Raw genomic sequence first — 18,288 nt, 5'->3', positions numbered from 1 at the left:
CTGTGACATGGCTGGTGAAACACTTGCATTGTCAGCAAATGCTTATTTTGAAGGTGTCCTTGTCACTACAAAGCATTGCTTAATTCATCCTTTCAAAAGAGAAAAGTATTTAGAGCAAAGTTTAAACGCCAGAAAAAGCCTGTGCAGATGGAAACTGCCTGAATTTTCAGCTGTCCTCAGCTCAGCTTAACTCTGCTGCAGGGGCTGTCAGCAGCTCCCAGAAATGCTGTAACTCAAGGGGAAGTCCAAGGAAAGCTGACTTACACAGAAGAAATTGCAAAGGATTTTCTTGTAAAACAAAAATGTTCTTTCTAATGAGCACTCGTGGGTTCAGGGTGAGGATGGATGTGAAGGGTCATCTCGCAGATCAGCACACAGGCTCTGCACAAGAGTGGAGAAGATCTGCAAGAAGATCTCTGTCACTCCTGTCTCAGCTCAGGGAACATTTGGCCAATTAAACATTAAAACAATGACTTTGATGCGAGTTTATTGCAATTCTTGTGCATCCATATGTCCCACTGCCATTTGAGCAATGAAATGTTGCCTCTTTGTGTTGCTTTCCAAAATTTTTGCAAAGGAAGTACAAATGTCTGCTGTGACACAGCAGTTCAGCAGCAGGCACAGGAAGTGTGACTTGTTCCTCATTTTTGCCTGAAATGTTCTCATAGCAGATGTTTTTCCAGGTAAATCCCTTCCACCATTTATAAATATATGTGAACAGAGATGCTCAAAGGATTGTTTTGGCACACGCATCAGCCTCTGATTTTTCTTCCTTAAGAGTCAGTAGCATTTTGGAAAACTGCTGCAGCTGAGCACATGAATTTCTGCTCAGTCAGTTAATATGTGACTTCATGGAAAAGTACATTAAGTTACTTGTTTTCCATTTTTACCCTCAGTTGTCATCTTAGTGGAACATTATGCCCCATTTTTGATGCTGCCTCTGGTGAACCTCTAATTTCAGCAGATTGCCAACAGAAATCACTCTATGAGAGTTCCAGTTAGCCCAAAAAATCCCATACCTTTAAACATAATACATCCGAGAAGAGTGAGGGTTTCTCTTTGACTTTCAGAGAGATCATGAATTTGAATAGATCTTGGAGCATGGACCTCCACATTTGTGCCATTCCCTTCTTTTCTCCACACACTTTCCACAGATTTTTACTAATGGGGCATAGATGCCCATCCCTGAAGTCTTCTAGAGCTACAAGAGCCACATCTAGACCACATAAAACCACTGTTTAAGAAATTCTGACCTTCAAAACTACTTTCAAAGTGTTTGAGATAGGAAAGTCAAACAAAACCAAACAACCCAAGCAGAGAAGCTACACTAAAATCCAATATTGCCCAAAATTCAAAATTGGTCCAACTAACCAGCAGTCTATATGTATCCTTTCTTAACCTTCTTTGTGTAGTGCAATAAAGTCTTCAGAGACAAAATGGAACATGAATGCAACATAATTATTAAAAATATTGTCTGATTTTCTTCTTTACTAAATATTCATAAAACCCTAATTTTTGGGAAACATCTGTCTACATGGACCTCAGGTCATAATAAAACTGGTTCTGTACTCTTCAGTAAGGCAGAAGATCCCCTGAAAAACCAGACTGACTCATTTATATAGGTCTGCATCAGGTCATTCTGACTTTAGGTCATGTACACACTCTGTTATTGTCTGGGAAAACAGAGTGAAAAAGAGTTCACTTAACTAAACTGGAGCTGCTTCTGTAAACAACTGTTTTCCTGGCTTAGATTAAAGCCACTTGCATTTTTAAATGCAAGATCAAAAATTAATCCAAATTCCAACAAATGCTCAAGTCTCCGGCATTCATGCATAAATTATTTGGAATTAGCCAATCTGGGTGCTTCTAAGGAAAAAATTCAGGTCTAAAATTCATGCACTGTTAGATCAGGGAGTCTTTATGACTGAAAAGAGGTTTGTAATGGAAACTGCAACTTTTAACTATGCCAGTGTGAGCATGCTGTTCTAATATGCATAGTAAAATGCTATAAAATAACAAGACTGCAAACTTTACTGCAGCAACTGTGCATTAAAAGGCAATAAAGCACACATCATTTATAGCACATTCAGTCAGTTGTAAATTTCAACCCTTTCTGCTATTTTATAGTACCCATAATGAACAGAGCTGTGATTTGCATTCAGATAGTGCATACAAGAAACAATTCAGGAAACCATGCAGTGTCTTGATGAAAACAAAGCATTATTTTCTGTCCACTGCTGCGTAGAAATTGTGCACAGGGATGAAAGGGATCTCCTCCAAGACTTCCAGTGATAGAGAATTCCACTTCTGTTATCAAAATGCTCTGTACACTATCACATTCACAACAGCTGCTGCAGGAGCAGCTTATCCTTCTTGAAATAAAAGAGAATACAGGCCTGAAAAATGGCTAATGAAAGTTAGGGCTGTGCCTAGTATGAGAAAGTACTTAACAAGGTCTAAGCATGCCACGCTGACTCTTCAAGATTGTGAATCTCCTTTTCCTTTCCCTGTTTACAAACCTAGAGCTGCATTTTGCTTCAGCTAGAGGCTAGTGTTAATACCCGAATTTAGGTCACTGAAAGTGTTTGGGTGGTTTAATGCCTTGTGAATGAAGGCATCCCACTCAAGTTCTGCTTGGGGATGAGATTGTCCTCCAGATCTGAGTCCAAAACAGGATCTGTGCTGACTCACTGCCAGTCCTAGATGAAGTAAGTGGGTTTTTTGGACTACATTTGTACCGCAAAACCCAGAAATGTTTTTTAATTCCCAAAACCAGTTGCATAATCCAGCTGTTTCCTAACCTCACCACGTGTGGAGACTTGAGCACAAACCAGGTTCTGCTGGTTCTTTCCTACTCCCCAGGACACATATGCTATTCTCCATGAGAGGAGTCTGCCAGGAGGCACTGGGCACTCTGATCAGCTGTTGCCTGCATAATTAGCAGGAAGGTAGCAAACTGGAGTCATTCAAGAAGTGATCTGCACTTCCTTTTGCAAGATAAAATTCTGCAGTCAATTTAACTGAACCTAAGTCTGCAGTCTATAGACTTAAGTCTGCTTTCCTTTATTCTGGGCACTAAGAACACTGTTTACTTGCACTAGATCTGCCGAGAATGAGTTAATTATCTTTATAATGGCCCATATGGTTCTGTGGTATGGATCTGTGACTAGAACAGCATTGATTATGCACCAGGCCAGTGTTTTGGCTGCTGCTGATCAGTGCTTACTCAACAGTAAGGGCCTTCTCTGTTATTTTGTCCTCATAGGAAATAAGGCTGGGGGTGGCCAAGATGGGACAAAGCTGGGACAGCTGACCCAAATTGGTCAAAGGGATATTCCACACCAGATGATGTCATGGTCAGCAATAAATAAAAAGATGTGTAGTGGTTGTCTTCCATTGCAGCTGTTGCTCAGAATCTGGCTGAGCTTTGGTCTTCTTGTGGGAGGTGGTGAATGATTGCGTGTGCGCTAGTTATTGTGTGTTGCTTTGGTTTTCCCTTTCCTTCATTTATGAACTTTATGAGTCTTTATCCTGACCTACAAATTTTCTCACTTTTGTTCTTCTTACTGTCTCCCCCATTGCATGGAGGTGACATGGGGCAAGGGCAGTCAGCAAGCAGCAATGCTGGGGCTTAGCTGGTGGCCAAGATCAATGCACCACGCACAACACAGTGTCCTGCATGCTGGTAAAACTGGGTCTGTATTGATAGGCTGGGCTAGAGCAATAGCTGATCACTGATGACTACAGATTTACTGGAATGTATTGATCTGGCAGTGGCTCATTTCAAAGACTTAACAGTGTCACAGACCCATTCTGCTTGAACTTACATTAGCACAAATAGTCAACAAACATCAAGAGCAGACAAAAGATGAATCCAGTACGAAAACTATTATTAACAATTTTTCAACAGATCACACTACTATATTATACCATCCTTGATTTCATACACATTCTCAAGTGGTTTTTTGTCTGAATAGTATTAGATGGCGTAAAACTGTTAAAATAAACAAACAGGATTGCACATCAAAGGCTAACAATTACCTGGACACTGATATATCAGTTCTGCACTTAATCTGTACAGATGGCCTGTAGCACAGATCAAAGGTGAATTGCATTTACAAATTACATATATTAAAAGAATTCATGTTTTTATATACTAAATGTCTGCCCATTCCTAGTACAAGAGGAAATCCTAGCATGGGGCTTTAAACAACCTGATCTAGTGGAATGTGTCCCTGTCCAGGGAAAGAGGCTTAGAACCAGATGATCTTTAAGGTCCCTTCTGACCCAAACCATTCTATGATTCTAGGATATTGCCTCAATAGAGTAGAACCAATGACAATTGTGAACACATTGCTAATACCTCCTTCCCACTACTCAAATAGTTTAACATAAACATGGAAGGTGTTATTGAAGGTAATGAAGGCTTCAGGGGTGCAGAAATGTAACATTATAATAGTAATTGAAGTTTCCTCACTGGAGTGGTGTTTGCACAGGAAACAGGAAGATACGGTGGGAGAAAGAGAACAGCTTTGAAACTGCTCAATAAAAATAACTTGCCTAGGCTTGACAGGTTTCTGGCCAACTCAGAACCTCTGTTTTTGCCCCTGCCAAACCTGAGACAGTCAGGTTCTGGACTCTGACATGTCACGTGCCAATACCTGCTAAAGCCTGAACAAGTTGCCACCTGCCAAGTGGATAATGTCCCAGTAACAGGTAGAATGTACTTTCTCAATTTCTATAGAAAAGAGAATACATTAATAGCATCTGAAATGCATGTAAATAATTATTTTGGTGATTCTTACCTCAGTATTGGAATGTAGTCATCTCACCAACTCTTCTGCATCTAGATACTTGCAAGGAAGTTTCCTAAAAAAAAATAAAAACCAAAAAATAATAAGAGGTTAAGGTATTGTGGAAAGCTGGGTCAGCTGAAACCTATGAACACTCCAAAGAAATTGATGACAATAGACAGAATTCAAGTAGACTAAGGTTATAATAAAAATTAATGCACAAAAGTCTCGCCATTGTTTTTACTGAAAAGTATAACCAAACTTTTCAAGTTAAAACTCTCACATCATTAAGATAAAGCATTGAGAAGGAATGGACTACTGAAGTAAAATAGTGATGAAATTTTCTTCCATGTGACATATGAATGAATGTAGTTTAGTCTTCATTCCCCTACACAGCTGTAATAAACTAGATTTTTTTTTGGACTCTTCCTAATAGAAATATCAGAAGGTACTGAACTGAAGGGGTGAAACATTTGCAATCAATATTAGGTTGTTATTTTTTCCCTTTTAGAACTGCCTAAAGTATAGTCCAGATGACCATTTTCAGTCCTTTCAACAACCACTCCTCTTATTGCTAGAATTAGAGTAATTTCCCCAATGATTCCATGGCGTTTTCTTCCTGTGGGATGGGGTCACTTAGACACCACACATCATTGCCTGGCTGCAATTTATCATCATTTACAGCAATTTCAACGTTTTAAATAAACATTACCAACTGTTCAGTTTCTTGTGCTTGCTGCTATATGTAACTAGGACCTGGTCAACACTGCCTTTAGATTGCCAGCTCACAACACATGTGAGAGGACCCAGGGCTCTTTGCTGTGGGTCAGGCTGCCCCACATATTTAACCCAAGGCAGTGATTTTTCCCAGACATCCATGGGGCATAGGTTACATGCAAGAAGTGCTGGGAAAGCTATTGCTGTGGAGTAAAAAAATCTCACTTGGTATCCAACCACTATATTTTATTACAGTGATTTGCTGGAAGGACATACCCTGGGCTGCGTCAAAAGCAGACTGGCCAGCAGGTCAAGGGTGGTGATTCTCCCCCTCTACTCTGCTCTCGTGAGACCCTGCCTGCAGTGCTGCATTCAGCTTTGGTTCCCCTCAGCACAAGTAGGGTGTGGGTCTGTTGGAGTGAGTCCAGAGGAGGCCATGAAAATGCTCAGAGGGCTGGAACATACCTCCTGCGAAGAAGAGCTGAGAGGGCTGGAGCTGTTTAGCCTGGAGAAGAGAAGGTTGTGGCATTCCAGTGTCTAATGGGATCTTACAAGAGAGCTGGAGAGGGACTTTTTACAAAGCCTGTAGTGACAGGACAAAGGGTAAGGGCTTTAAACCAAAAGATGTTAGGCTTAGCTTAGATATTAGGAAAAAATTCTGTGCTATGAAGGTGGGGTGGCACTGGAGCAGGTTGGCCAAGTTATAGGTGCCCCAGCCCAGGAAGTGTTCAGGGCCAGGCTGAATGGAGCTTTTGTCAATGTGGTCTAGTGGAAAGTGTCCCTGCCCATGGCAGGGGATTGGAACTAGATGATCTTTTAAGGTCCCTTCAAACCAAAACCACCTTATGATTCTATGGCTCTATGACAATTTGACTCACTGTCAGGTGACTTATTTGCCAGCTGTGCACAGTAAGCAGCTATTTATATAAGCAGCTATTTGCTCTTTGCAATCAGTCTTCTTCTCTTAGCTTTATGGAAGCACTTCTAAGGAGCAATACACAATGCTTGCAGCTTCCTGAGCTCATTAGAAGACCAACTGAATTTCAAAACTTGAAAAAGAAAAATATCTTAGCAGTAATATGCCAGAGAGAATTGCTGCACACTGAAGATGTGCAGAAAAGGTGAACACTGCCTTATTTCCTAGGATCAGTGATATAGACCATTTACAGGATAAGACATAAGACATACTTAAAGATGTTGTTTGCAAGCAGTCTAAATTCAGCTTGATGAAATGCGCAGCTACAGATGCAGAAAGCACTGGTTAAAAGCACGGACACTTATGAAAGATGCTAAGGTGGAGGCGACTTGAAAAGATGACATTGGCTACTCATGGACTGCCATATATTTTATGAACTTCTGATTTTAGTTCCTTCAGAAAGCTTTTGGTGTTTGTATTCAAGTTAAGAAGTCACAGGCATGTGACTGACCCAGCTTTAGCACCAGCTGCTGGAATGACTCACTGCACATTTTCCCTTTTGGAGAAAATACATGTCTCAGGCTAAAAATAGTAGTTTCATTTTGATATTACTTTCTTCTTGTTTTTTTTTTTTTTTCTTTCATTGCTAAAAGAGTCAAAGCGTTCCCTATAAACACACTTCTAAGAAACTGTGTGTGAGACTAAAAATTTCAAGATTCTTCCTGAAACACTTATGTTCTCCAGGCACATTTCATTTAACTTCACTACAGCATTCTCAGTTCATGCCATTAAACATTATCTCAAGGTTTTTACTATAATAGGATTTGGCAAGTTGATGTTCAGCATAATAAGTCCCAGTCTGAACTGAACATCAATATTCAATACTTTGGGGAAACTTATGAAGCACATCAGCCTTTAAGGGGCACTTTTAAAGAAAACAGCACAAGCACTTTATGTGCACATTTTCCCTCCCTATGGATCCAAAACATCATGCAGAGGGCAGAAAACAAGTATGGTCCTTATATACTGGTCTGCCTTGATAAAAGTTGGGTCTTGTTCTAATTTATAACCAATTACCCGAATTGGTTTCTTTTATGGTGGGTTTCTAGGGTGTTTAAAATAAGGTCAGGTTATATTCCATGATGGAGATCTTCAGCCAAAGTTTTTCTCCAGAAAAAGGAGCACAGGTATTGAGAAAACTGCACACCTTTTCATATTTCATAAGAAATAGCCACTCTTGCTTCCATGTGTAATGTTCAGCCCATTATTACTATGCAATAAAACTGTAATATATTAATGGATCTGAAAATAGTCTTGAAGTCTCATGTATTTTTCAACATATTGAAAATGTGTCTCAGCATATTTTACTAGCATATGGCATTGTCATTTTCCATCAGGTGAAGAGGAAAGAGCAAGGGAGAGAGAAATACTTTCCTCTCACAGGCACTGAAGTTACAACAGTTAGAATTAGAATGAGACACTAAATGCATTGAGAAAAGGCCTCCTCATCAATGCTTCATTTCCTGCAGAATCACAAAAAAAAAAAATCCCTGCCTCCCCAAAGTCCAGATATCCATCCCAAAATGCCACTTAAAATTCAGTCATGCCCTAGATGTGATCAGAGCTTTATCTTCAGTGTGAGAATCGCACCAAAGTACTCAGTATAAATATTTCCTACATGCTACTAAATGCCTTGTGTTGTTTTGTCTGTTTGTTTTTATGTTGTTGTTGTTGTTGCTGCTGTTGATGTTTTACCTCAGACACAAAAGGATGAGATATTAGGTCATGTTTAATATTTATAAGTAATTATAAGAAGCTGTTTTCTGTCACCAGGGTAGACTGACTCAGGTCAATTGAATTAAACCATCATTTTAGTGAGTTTCCTTCCTCAGCATAGCCCCTAAACATACTTCTTTGCAGTCTAGTGCAACTTTATTTTACTCAGTAAAATGGTATATTCTCTTCATGTATATTTATTTTAAAGAATGTATGTGTTTGCATATATTGTTAGAAACTTTGTTTTTCTATCAATATTTTAGAGAAGGAAGAATGGCATCTTCCTTATTCACAATCACTGTGAGCATTGTTTCAGACCATATTGTGCAGAAAGCTGAATTTGAACTGAAAACAACTAAGAATTGTTGCATTTATTATAATTAATTTACTTATTTTCCCTGGAATATCCATCGCACATGAAAACAGGTTTAAACGATCACAGGTATCTGTTCTTGAATAACAGGAGAATTTTAACAGTATTTAATAAATTTGTCCAAAGCTACCCAAAATTTCAGGATAGTTAGGTGCTTTGGTATGCCTATATACAATTTTGTATATATACTTAGCAGACACTTGTGTGTCTAAACAGCTTCGAAAATATAAGGCCCTATGGCCTTAAAATCTCTAAAATGAGAAATTTGCAACCTTTCTAACTTCTTGTTTCCTTCACAAGGTGGAAAAAATAGTAAACTTCAAATTTTTCAGTTACCACTTTTTCTTTTTACCTCAAATGATCAGCTCTAAATGAATTAAATACTTTCATTACAGCAGACCGACTTGAAGAATATGTAAATAAACAAAGATCTCTTCATCAGGCAAGCATCACACTGATTTTTGGGAAAAAAATTATGAGCAGCATGGTACTAAAAATTTGTAAAAGGATCAGTAGATCTTAAAATTATTAAAGCGTTTCCCGGTTCTTTACAAAAATAGAAGCAGGAGCATTCTTGAATTTAGTGAGATTTTTATGATACTACTTTAAAAAAAAGCAAATACAAATATTAAGCTTAGTAAATAAATGCAAGTCTTCACATACTTTAGCTCCAGGTTTCTCTTTGGGGAGCTGTAGCCCTGCTAACTATATTAAATAAGATGGGTTTGTTTTGCTATTAAATGAGGACACATATGAAAACTTCAAGGGATATCTGATATTTTCCTAGAAATTTGACCTTCCCTTATAGGAATAGCATTAATTATTATAGATTTTCCTCAAATTCCTGAATTTCAAAATATATTTTTCAGAGTAACTACAAGTCAGAATAATAACCTGATTTCAAAATACAGCTCAGCCTATTGCTTATTGTATTGCTGGGCAAGTAGGAGCAAGTGGGGGAAAGAACACAGACATATTGACCAAACATCTGCTGTGTGACTTAATACTTGAGCAATGCAAACTGTTTAGCTCGTCTGTTAGCAGGGAGGTTTCAACACAAAATTCCCCTGAACTGACAGGGGACTCCAACTGCCTCTGAGAAAAATAGTGCCATTCTTCTATGTTTCATTCACAGAGCTCTTACAGAACCCTGGCTAACACTGACACTCTTTGGTTGTGTTTGCTGATTTACTATCCACCTAAAGGATAAAGCTGATATACTGCAGCTTATGTTAAATAAGGTCATTTATTGTTTTTACCATATAAATGAAGGATTTAGCACTTGCTCTGAAGCATAAGGCAAGTTGAAGTACTTACAATGAGAGGTAATGCAAAATTGAATTTCTAAGGCAGTTTTTTGTTTATTCTTTTCTTGAAGGCAAGCAGGGTAGCATGTTGAGATGAAATTAGGTGCAGAAACAGAAAAAAAAAAAAAACAACAACAACAAAAAAACCCCCTGCTATTTCATTTAAAAAATAGCTTTTATTAATAGAATTGGGGAGAACATTTCTGCCGTAGTGTTATCATTCAATTATTATGATACAAATACATTTACATTTCATTTTGCACAGTTTTCTTTCTCATTTATCACCACAGATCCTCAATGTCTTCAATTTGTTATATCATTATGTATGATTTTCTATTCATATTCTCCTCATCTAAAAAGCATTTGTAATTTTGCTTGGTCAGTGATTAGGCTGCTGCTGGCTTAATGTAAAAGGAAGGTATCCCTGTGCATTTCAGTATCAGAAGACAAACCTATACACACTTTTATTATGATGAAAAAGGCAGTAAGAAGTGTGACAGTTCATGCAGAAGAACTCACAGTACCAGCACTCAAGACCCTCATAGAATAGTCTTTCCTATTATTCCTATTATTCTCCATTGTGCCAAAATCAGATCTGTCTCTCCCTTCCTCTCTCTCTTCTCTTTTCTCTTTTATTTTATTTTTTTATAGTTCTTTCTATTAGAAAATAGAAGCAGAACATATATCAATTTCCATGCTGAACATGTTGTTTACTAATAAAATTGAACTATTTTGGATCTGGCTTTTGCCTTTCTCAATCACGGGCATTTATAAATCTTGAGTGCTCCCTTCCACTTATGAATGGGACATGACACTAAAGAGTTTAAACTAGAGGAGGGTAGATTTGGACTAGATGCGAGGAAGAAGTGTTTTACAATAAGGGTGGTGAAACACAGGAGCAGCCTGTCCATGGAGTTGGAGGTGCCCCATCCCTGGAAACATTCAAGTTCAGGTTGGGCAGGGTTCTGAGCAACCTGACCTAGCTGGAGATGTCTCTGCCCAGGGGAGGGAGGTTGAAACTATGCGACCTTTAAAGGTGCCTTCCAACCCAAACTATTCCATGATTCTGTATTCCTATGATTATACCTGTGGTACGTATAAGGTGATCAAGCACCATCGAGAGATGCACTCGAGTGCTCCATGATGGATCATTATTGAGTGAGTTATAGTGTAGCTCTTTATTTAGCCAGATAAAAGTGATAAAAACTTATTCCCCAGTGCTACTAGGAGGGATTTTAACATTAAGAAAATCAAGACTGTTCCTTTAATATGGACTGGTCAATAGCAGCACCCTCTCCTCAGCCAAAGGCAATGGCCCGTTTAAAATGTGCTCCAGTTTTTCAGGTTCGTCTCATGGAACCTTGGGTTTTTTCTATATGAACTGATTTGTCCTTAGAAATTAAACCACTTGTAATGGACAGGTCAAAATCAAAGATTAGCATAGATATAGCACATAGTATAATTATGGTGGTAATTTAATCCTGAAAATTGAGAGACACACAGGCTACTGCTCAAATCCATAAAGGGCTATGTATGTATGGGAGAAAGGGCTGTGTATGTACATGGAGAAAGCAAAACATTTTTATTTTTATAATTCTCCAGTCATTATTTTGTGACAAGCCATTAGAGTCCTGAACAGAACAAGCCAAGTTGACACATACAAGCCAAGTTTGTATAGCAATGCAGGTCATCAAACAGAAGACACACTAATTATTCATTTAAATTCATCCAACCAACAAAGCTATAGTGATATAAAAACTTTAAAACCTTTCTGAGACAAATCATTTTACCTGTGCTTGGCAGAGGCTCATCCACAAGTGATTTTATTGTACTATAAATCTCCCCTTTTGAAAACTTTCAAAAATCTGCTCAAAGTCATTAAATATAACTGATACATTTTTTAAAATTGATTACATCAGGTAACACTGTGCATCTCCTTTTCAACCATGCCACCTCCCCATCAAAGAAGTCAAGCAATTATTCCTAAACTGATCAACTGGCCAGTCTCAGAACAGGACTTTGACAAGAGTCACATTTATCACAACAGCCTACTTTGCTCAGTGAAGTTTCCCATGTTGAGTAAAACTGTTGTAGCTAGGTACTCAATGGTCTCTTAAAACAATTCATAAAAGCTTAAGGACAATTACACTCTGAAGGAGTGTTCCCAAAGGTCTCGTAGAAACAAGAAGACTGGGGCAATACCGATCCATTAAAATGTAATTTCCCAATATCCTTTCAAGAAACAGAATTGCTCTTACACACAGAACCTTCCTAGAGGGCTCCTGACACCTCAGAAGAAGGTTATCTCTACTGACATTTTTTATGTGTGTATTTGAAATCCAGGGAAGCCATCTGCAAACCCACCATTTCTGAATCTTGAAGTTGCCAGGTGGACTCTGGATGCTGGTTTATTTACTCAGGGTAGCTCAATGAGCTCTTAATTCATAACTGTATGTCCGGGGCTAGGTGGCCCTGTGTGGGGGACTCATTTTGGCCTCAAGAGCATCAGACTGGCAAGACTTCTCACGTTAAGGTATATTATTTTAAATATCCAAGAACTCACAGAGGTTTTGCTGGTTTATGGTTTCCATGCTCATGGGTACAAATGCTGAGCACTTCGCAATCCTAATTCAGCACCTCCAAATTCTATTGAACAGAGAGTCAAAGACTGCTGTTAGCACAAAAAGCATAAAATGCATATGAAGCATGCTAAAGATAATGTGGGAATGCTAATACATGTGGAATTTTTATAAGTCTGTCTAAGTTTAGATAAGCCATGAAAACTATGTCCTATCACATCCTCTAAAGAGGAAAAAAGGGTAAAAAAGAGGCAGAATTAAAGGAAATGTTCATATGTGGCAAATGTTGCTCACGCATCTAGAACGAACCACAAAATTGGATTAAATTGTCTAGACAACTACCAAAATTAAAATTTGGGTTAAATATTAAATTTAGTTTGTCAAGAGACAGACAATTAATACACTCACTTATTACCCTTGCAATAATGAAGTTTTCTGTCAGTGATTAGACCATAAAAATTCCAATCAGCAGTTGTAATGAGATACTCTCTTCTGGCTTAACAGCTGAGGCTTAGGCAAGATTAGGCCTTTCTTAAGCAGACTACCCACAAGTGTTTCTTAATATCTAAACCTTATAGGAATAAACGTATTAAAGCTCTGTATATTCACACAATTACAAGGTTTATAGGTTCTCATGAATGATTTTATACTTATTTGAGTCATTTAATGTTTCCATTAGCAGTACTTCATAAAAATCCTTGACTTTCAGAAAACCTTCACATGAACTTCCTAACCAAAATTTGTGCCCTGTAGCTGATTAAAAATAAGTTTGCTATTTTCAAGAGACCACAGACTTTGTATTAACCCAGCAATACAAGTTCTCTGGACTTGTCTGCAAATCTCTTGTCCTGAACTGATTTTAGCATGTCACAGCTGACACAGCAATTGTCTAGAGGTCACATAGCTATGTTCCAAATTGTTTTAGCTTTAGTTTAGCTGTGTGCAGTGGCGCAGTGCAATGAATACTTACTGCTAACTAATAGGTAATGACAACAAGTAGTTATTCTGGATGGGGTAAGATGTCTAGAATAGAATCCTAGAATAAAAATGTAGTGTATTATAGCGACAGACATACCCAAAAGCCCAGGACTGCAAACACGAATGGCAGTGGCCAATTACTTGGCACTGTAGGAGTGCAGCCGTGTGTGTCTGGTAAAATATTTTTAAAGGATAATAAAACAGAAGAGAAAAGCACACAAAATATTAAATTGGAAATGATTAGAGTTAAAGAAAGCAACATTTTAGTTTAGATAGCATATAAAGATAATTCCAGCAGATTCCAGGCTGAAGAAGGCCAGTGTCCCACTCCTCCCTGCAAACAATCTCAGACACTGATCACTTCTTTAAGACCTCCGCTGTTCTCTTGAGAGGGCTGTGGCAAGAGGTGGGAAGAGAATGGGTGAGCAGAACAAACAGGGAAAAGTGGTAGGTACCAGAAAGTTTTCATACATCAGCCCTAACTGTGTTAACAGGTTAGCAATACTGTAAATGAACCAAGAAAAGTTTTAGTTAGACATAAAAGATTTTAATTAAACTAATGATGGGTTCTTCGTTCCTCCTAGGAAACTTAGTTCTCATCAAGATTTTTGATGTAACAGCATGCATTTGGGACAATTTCCTTTTCATCTGTAATTCAGATTTCATCCACTTCTTCTCTTTTTTATAATTTTCTTTTGAAATGTATGAAACTGAAGCAGGAATAAAATCAGACACTTTGCAGAATATTTCCTTAATTCCCATAGATATTTGCAATGTTTGCAAGTTATACAGAATTGAAAAGTGCTGTGAATACAGTTTTAATTTTTTTTTAATAACATCCCTGAATTCCCCAACAAGTGGAAACTTTTAATTTCTTGAAGTCTTTTTGGGAAAAATAAGTGTATTGACTTGACTTTCCCCAAGCAGTTCCACAGTAAGTTATATGACAAAAAGAAGTTACCAACATTCTAAGTTGATAAGCTCATTATTTTATAGTAGCCAGCATGACATGACTCTGTTTACCGACAAGCAACTTTACTTTCATGAAGAAGGACAGTAAGGCACTGAAATGCCTGACATGTTGTTCCTTTAAATTCCAGGAATTCAGAAGAAGGGATCCAGTAAAATATCTCGACTCATCCTATGGGAGAGCACACTGCCATGGAGGCTGTCTGACCGTGTCGAGAGAACACAGCAGCTCTCTGCTGGTGGACAGCCAAGATCAGAGGGACTTGTGTGGCTCCAGGCCAGCCCAGCCTCTCCCACACTGTGCTCTGGCTGTCAGCATCAGACAGAAAGTCAAGGCCAGGGCAGCCCCCTGTCCCTCTGTCGGAAAGCACTCACGTCACTGGGGCTGCTGGTAACGGTGAGGGAGGAGGGACTCAAGGCAGGCTGTACAGACCTGTGTTAAGGGCCAGCCTTGCTATCAGATAAACCAGAAACCAGACATCAAAAAGAGAGCTTGCAGGTGGCTCTGCACTCCTCCACAAAGCCTTACAGCTATCCCCAGAGGCACAGCCAAGAACTGAATCCAAAATCTCACAGTGCAGCGTGTTTCCTTGCTCAGGATATCAACTCTTTTCAGCTTGCTCAGTGCCTTTTTTTCCCACAACTACAAACACAGATTTCCTTAGGAGTCATGCTCAATAGACATTCTTGTTTGTATTAGACTGCACATGCACTGGGACAGGAAGCCACAGCATTTCCAATGCATTGATAACAAAAAATAATAAAAAGACACATTCTGCGCAATGAGGTGTAGCTTTGTACGTCAATGAGTAATTGTTAATAGATAAAAGCTTCATCTGACTTAAAGACTTTCACCATACTTTGTACTTATGGAAAATAAATGTCACTTCCCACATTTAAAATGGATCTGAAACCAAGAAGGGAGTGCTTCAAATGCTAAATATAGGCCAGATCATCATCTGAGTTACTCTAATGCACTGTGGCTTCCAAATGCTGCCTGTATGCCCTACATTATTGCCACAGAATACCTGCTGGACCTGTGAAGAGACATCAGAAGGCCTAGAGTGTCTCAACTGGAGTAATTTGTGTTTCCATGCTTGGGAATGGCATCCTGCTCCATTGTCTGCTAACACCATCCTCACAGCAAAGAGAAATCTCTTTGCAAAGGGAGGAAATAGCTGGCAAACATCTCTCTTCTGTACTGTGATTTTCATGTGTATAAAATCTCTCTGAAGTGTAGGGTATCACTCCAGTTTATCATGAGAATTGCAATGCTGTGTTCATCATTTTGGCTACATTCCGAGATGTCTCTATGAGAAACTGTCATTATATTATTTTTGGGGGCAATAATTATTTCTAGATCCACCTGTATTGGGTCTGGCTGGGATGGGATTAGCCTTGCCCATAGCATCCTTCACAGCACTGTGCTTCGTAGCTGAAAGCTGTTTATAGTGCACCACTGTTTTGGCTGCCACTAAACAGTGCTCCCACAGCATCACAGCTGTCTCTCCAACCCTACAAAAAGTCAGTAGGATGCAGGAGGTCAGGAGATTGGGAGTGGACATGGCTGACCCAAACTGACCAAAGGGGTATTCCAACCTCATGATGTTGCACTCAGCAGTAAAAGCTCTGACAAAAGAGGAGGAAAGGGGGAATATTCATTATGAGGGTGTTTGTCTCCCAAAAATTTCACTATGCATAACAAGGCCCTGCTTCCCAGGAAAAGTCTGGACACTGCCTGCTGATGGGAAGTAGAGAATAACTATTTTTATTATCCATTGCCTATGAACATATCCCTTGGCTTTTTCTGTTAAACTACTTTTATATTGACTAAAGAGTTTTTAATGTGATTTTCCTCCTGTTTGAGGAGGAGAAGTGAGAGAGCATTTTGGTGTGCACCTGACAGCCAGAGTCAACCCACCACACTGCCTTTTCAAGAAACATCTCCATAAGAAAATTTAAGTTCTTTTCAGTTCATTTCTCTATATAGACACATTCTTCTGTGTGGTTGGAGCTACTGGGGATAAAAAAAGTGAAATTGAAAGTACGTGGATTCTGTACAAACATAAAATATGGTATTAGTAAATAAAGACAGATTCTTCAATGGACCACAGACATGCGGGTTAGCAGTCTGGGTGGTAAAGGTGCCATGTAGCCAGACTTTGAGCACTGGTCAACTTGATTGATGTAGGATGTGACTTCTTGAGATCATCTCTGTGATACGCAGAAAAAAAAAAAAAAAGACAAAACAAATTTAAAAACCCAGCAGTGTCAAACCCTCCTAAAATTTGTAGATTGTCCCTGGAAAAGCTTGTAAGTTTGGAGGCTTTATACTGCTGGAAGTAGGGTAGGAGCAAGATTTTACTCAAAGCACTTACCCACTTTGTGCTCTCAGTATTGCCACTTTCTTCAGGCTAAGGCAAATCTTGAACAAGAAACTCCATTGGAAGGACCATGAAACCAATTGTCCAGAGACTGATTTCTGCAGGAACCCTATGTGATATGGCAGTCATTGCCTTACTTGCCTCTCTGCTTGCAAAGCCATATTCTGCCAAGAGGTCTGTGCTGACTGTTTACCTCAGGCTTTGCTGTATCAATCATCCAAAAATGAGGTTATTTGTTTATGAGCAGAGCATGTCAACACCACATGACTAGGCTAAGGCCTTACATCATTCAAACGGAAAAATCTGGACTTATCTATGTGAATAATGTGTTCAATTGCACAACACCGGGAGAGGCACAAGGAGCCATGTGAGTTACCTGCCCCAGCAAAGCCTTGTGGAGGCAAGAAGTCCGAGCCTCCTGGCTGGATGTTTGCTCCCATAATATTACCTCACACAGTAGACCAGCGAAGTTTCCAAGAGATCTGTGTCAGATTAGTTCCCTTGCTAATGACAGGAAGGATGAGGACTTGAGCCAGCTAAGCTGAGTCAGAGTCTATCCCACCCTGCTAAATGTTGTGCTCCTGATCTTCCTCTCAATCAAGCTGGAGTCAAGGGAAATTCCTGCATCTCAGGGAAAACATTTTAGTGACACCAAAGTGACTCCAGGTTAAGAGCTTCACCCTGAGTCCATGACATAAGTAAAGACCCATGGGATATCCATTACTGCTGCGCAGGGCAGAGTACTCCTTGCCCTGCCAAAGCCAGGTGGCCTTTGGGTGATGCGAATTCACCCTCCTGAGGCAGCTCCAGGCCCTAAGAAGCCAGAAGTAGATGACTACAAAGAATGAGAAAATGTCTAAGATCTTTATTAGAAGTGGAAGCATGGAGAAATTCTATTTGAAGCAAAAAATACACAGAGCAGAGAGAGAGAGAGAGAGAGTGAGAAACAGGACAGCTGTTGCAAGGAAAGGAGATTTACAGAAAAAGGTCTGCAAATTTTGGAGACAACAATTCAGGGGAGAAAATGGGTGGACATAAAAGAAGGGATGAATGAAATAGGAGAAGAGGAGGGACTACATTTTCCTGGAAGCAGTATCCTAGTGTAAACCTGTAGAACTGAACTTTCTCTGCAACTCAGTTTTCTCACACCATCTCTTCACATTTAACATACCAAGGTAGAAGGATTCAACTACAGCAAAACCTGCAATTAAACTTCTCATTTTCAAATCTCCACATTTCCTTCTGTGCTGGAAGATTGTCAGCAGTTTCACAGCTAATGTGCCACCGTAGTGGGCATCTAAAATATTGGGAAATCACAGGTGGTTATTTTGATCTGCCAGTGTCAACCTTGCTTCAACCTTGCTGATATGTCATTTAGGGTCAGCATTGTCCCATGTACAGATTTCTCATTATACATTTTTCTCTTTTATTTTCTTTCTATTTTTATTTTTTTATTGGTTTGATTTGGTTTTTTGTTTGTCTGTTTTTTTTTTTTT

General features: G+C 39.1%; 1 long non-coding RNA gene across 1 annotated transcript in view; it reads right to left on the bottom strand.

Moving 5' to 3' along the window:
• The window catches only part of LOC134415172 (uncharacterized), a 58,575-nt gene extending 41,654 nt beyond the window's left edge, over positions 1 to 16,921 (bottom strand). The window contains exons 1-2 of the long non-coding RNA XR_010026950.1: positions 16,787 to 16,921; positions 4,806 to 4,869 (exon numbers count right to left, since the gene is read on the bottom strand). This is a non-coding gene — a long non-coding RNA (uncharacterized LOC134415172). The remainder of the gene's footprint in view (positions 1 to 4,805; positions 4,870 to 16,786) is intronic.
• Positions 16,922 to 18,288: the final 1,367 nt, after the last annotated feature.

The sequence above is a fragment of the Melospiza melodia genome, chromosome 2 (genome assembly GCF_035770615.1).
Source record: "Melospiza melodia melodia isolate bMelMel2 chromosome 2, bMelMel2.pri, whole genome shotgun sequence".
In the NCBI taxonomy this organism is placed as follows: Eukaryota; Metazoa; Chordata; class Aves; order Passeriformes; family Passerellidae; genus Melospiza; species Melospiza melodia.
Note: the sequence above shows the minus strand (reverse complement) of the source record. Positions and strands in the feature narration are given on the sequence as shown.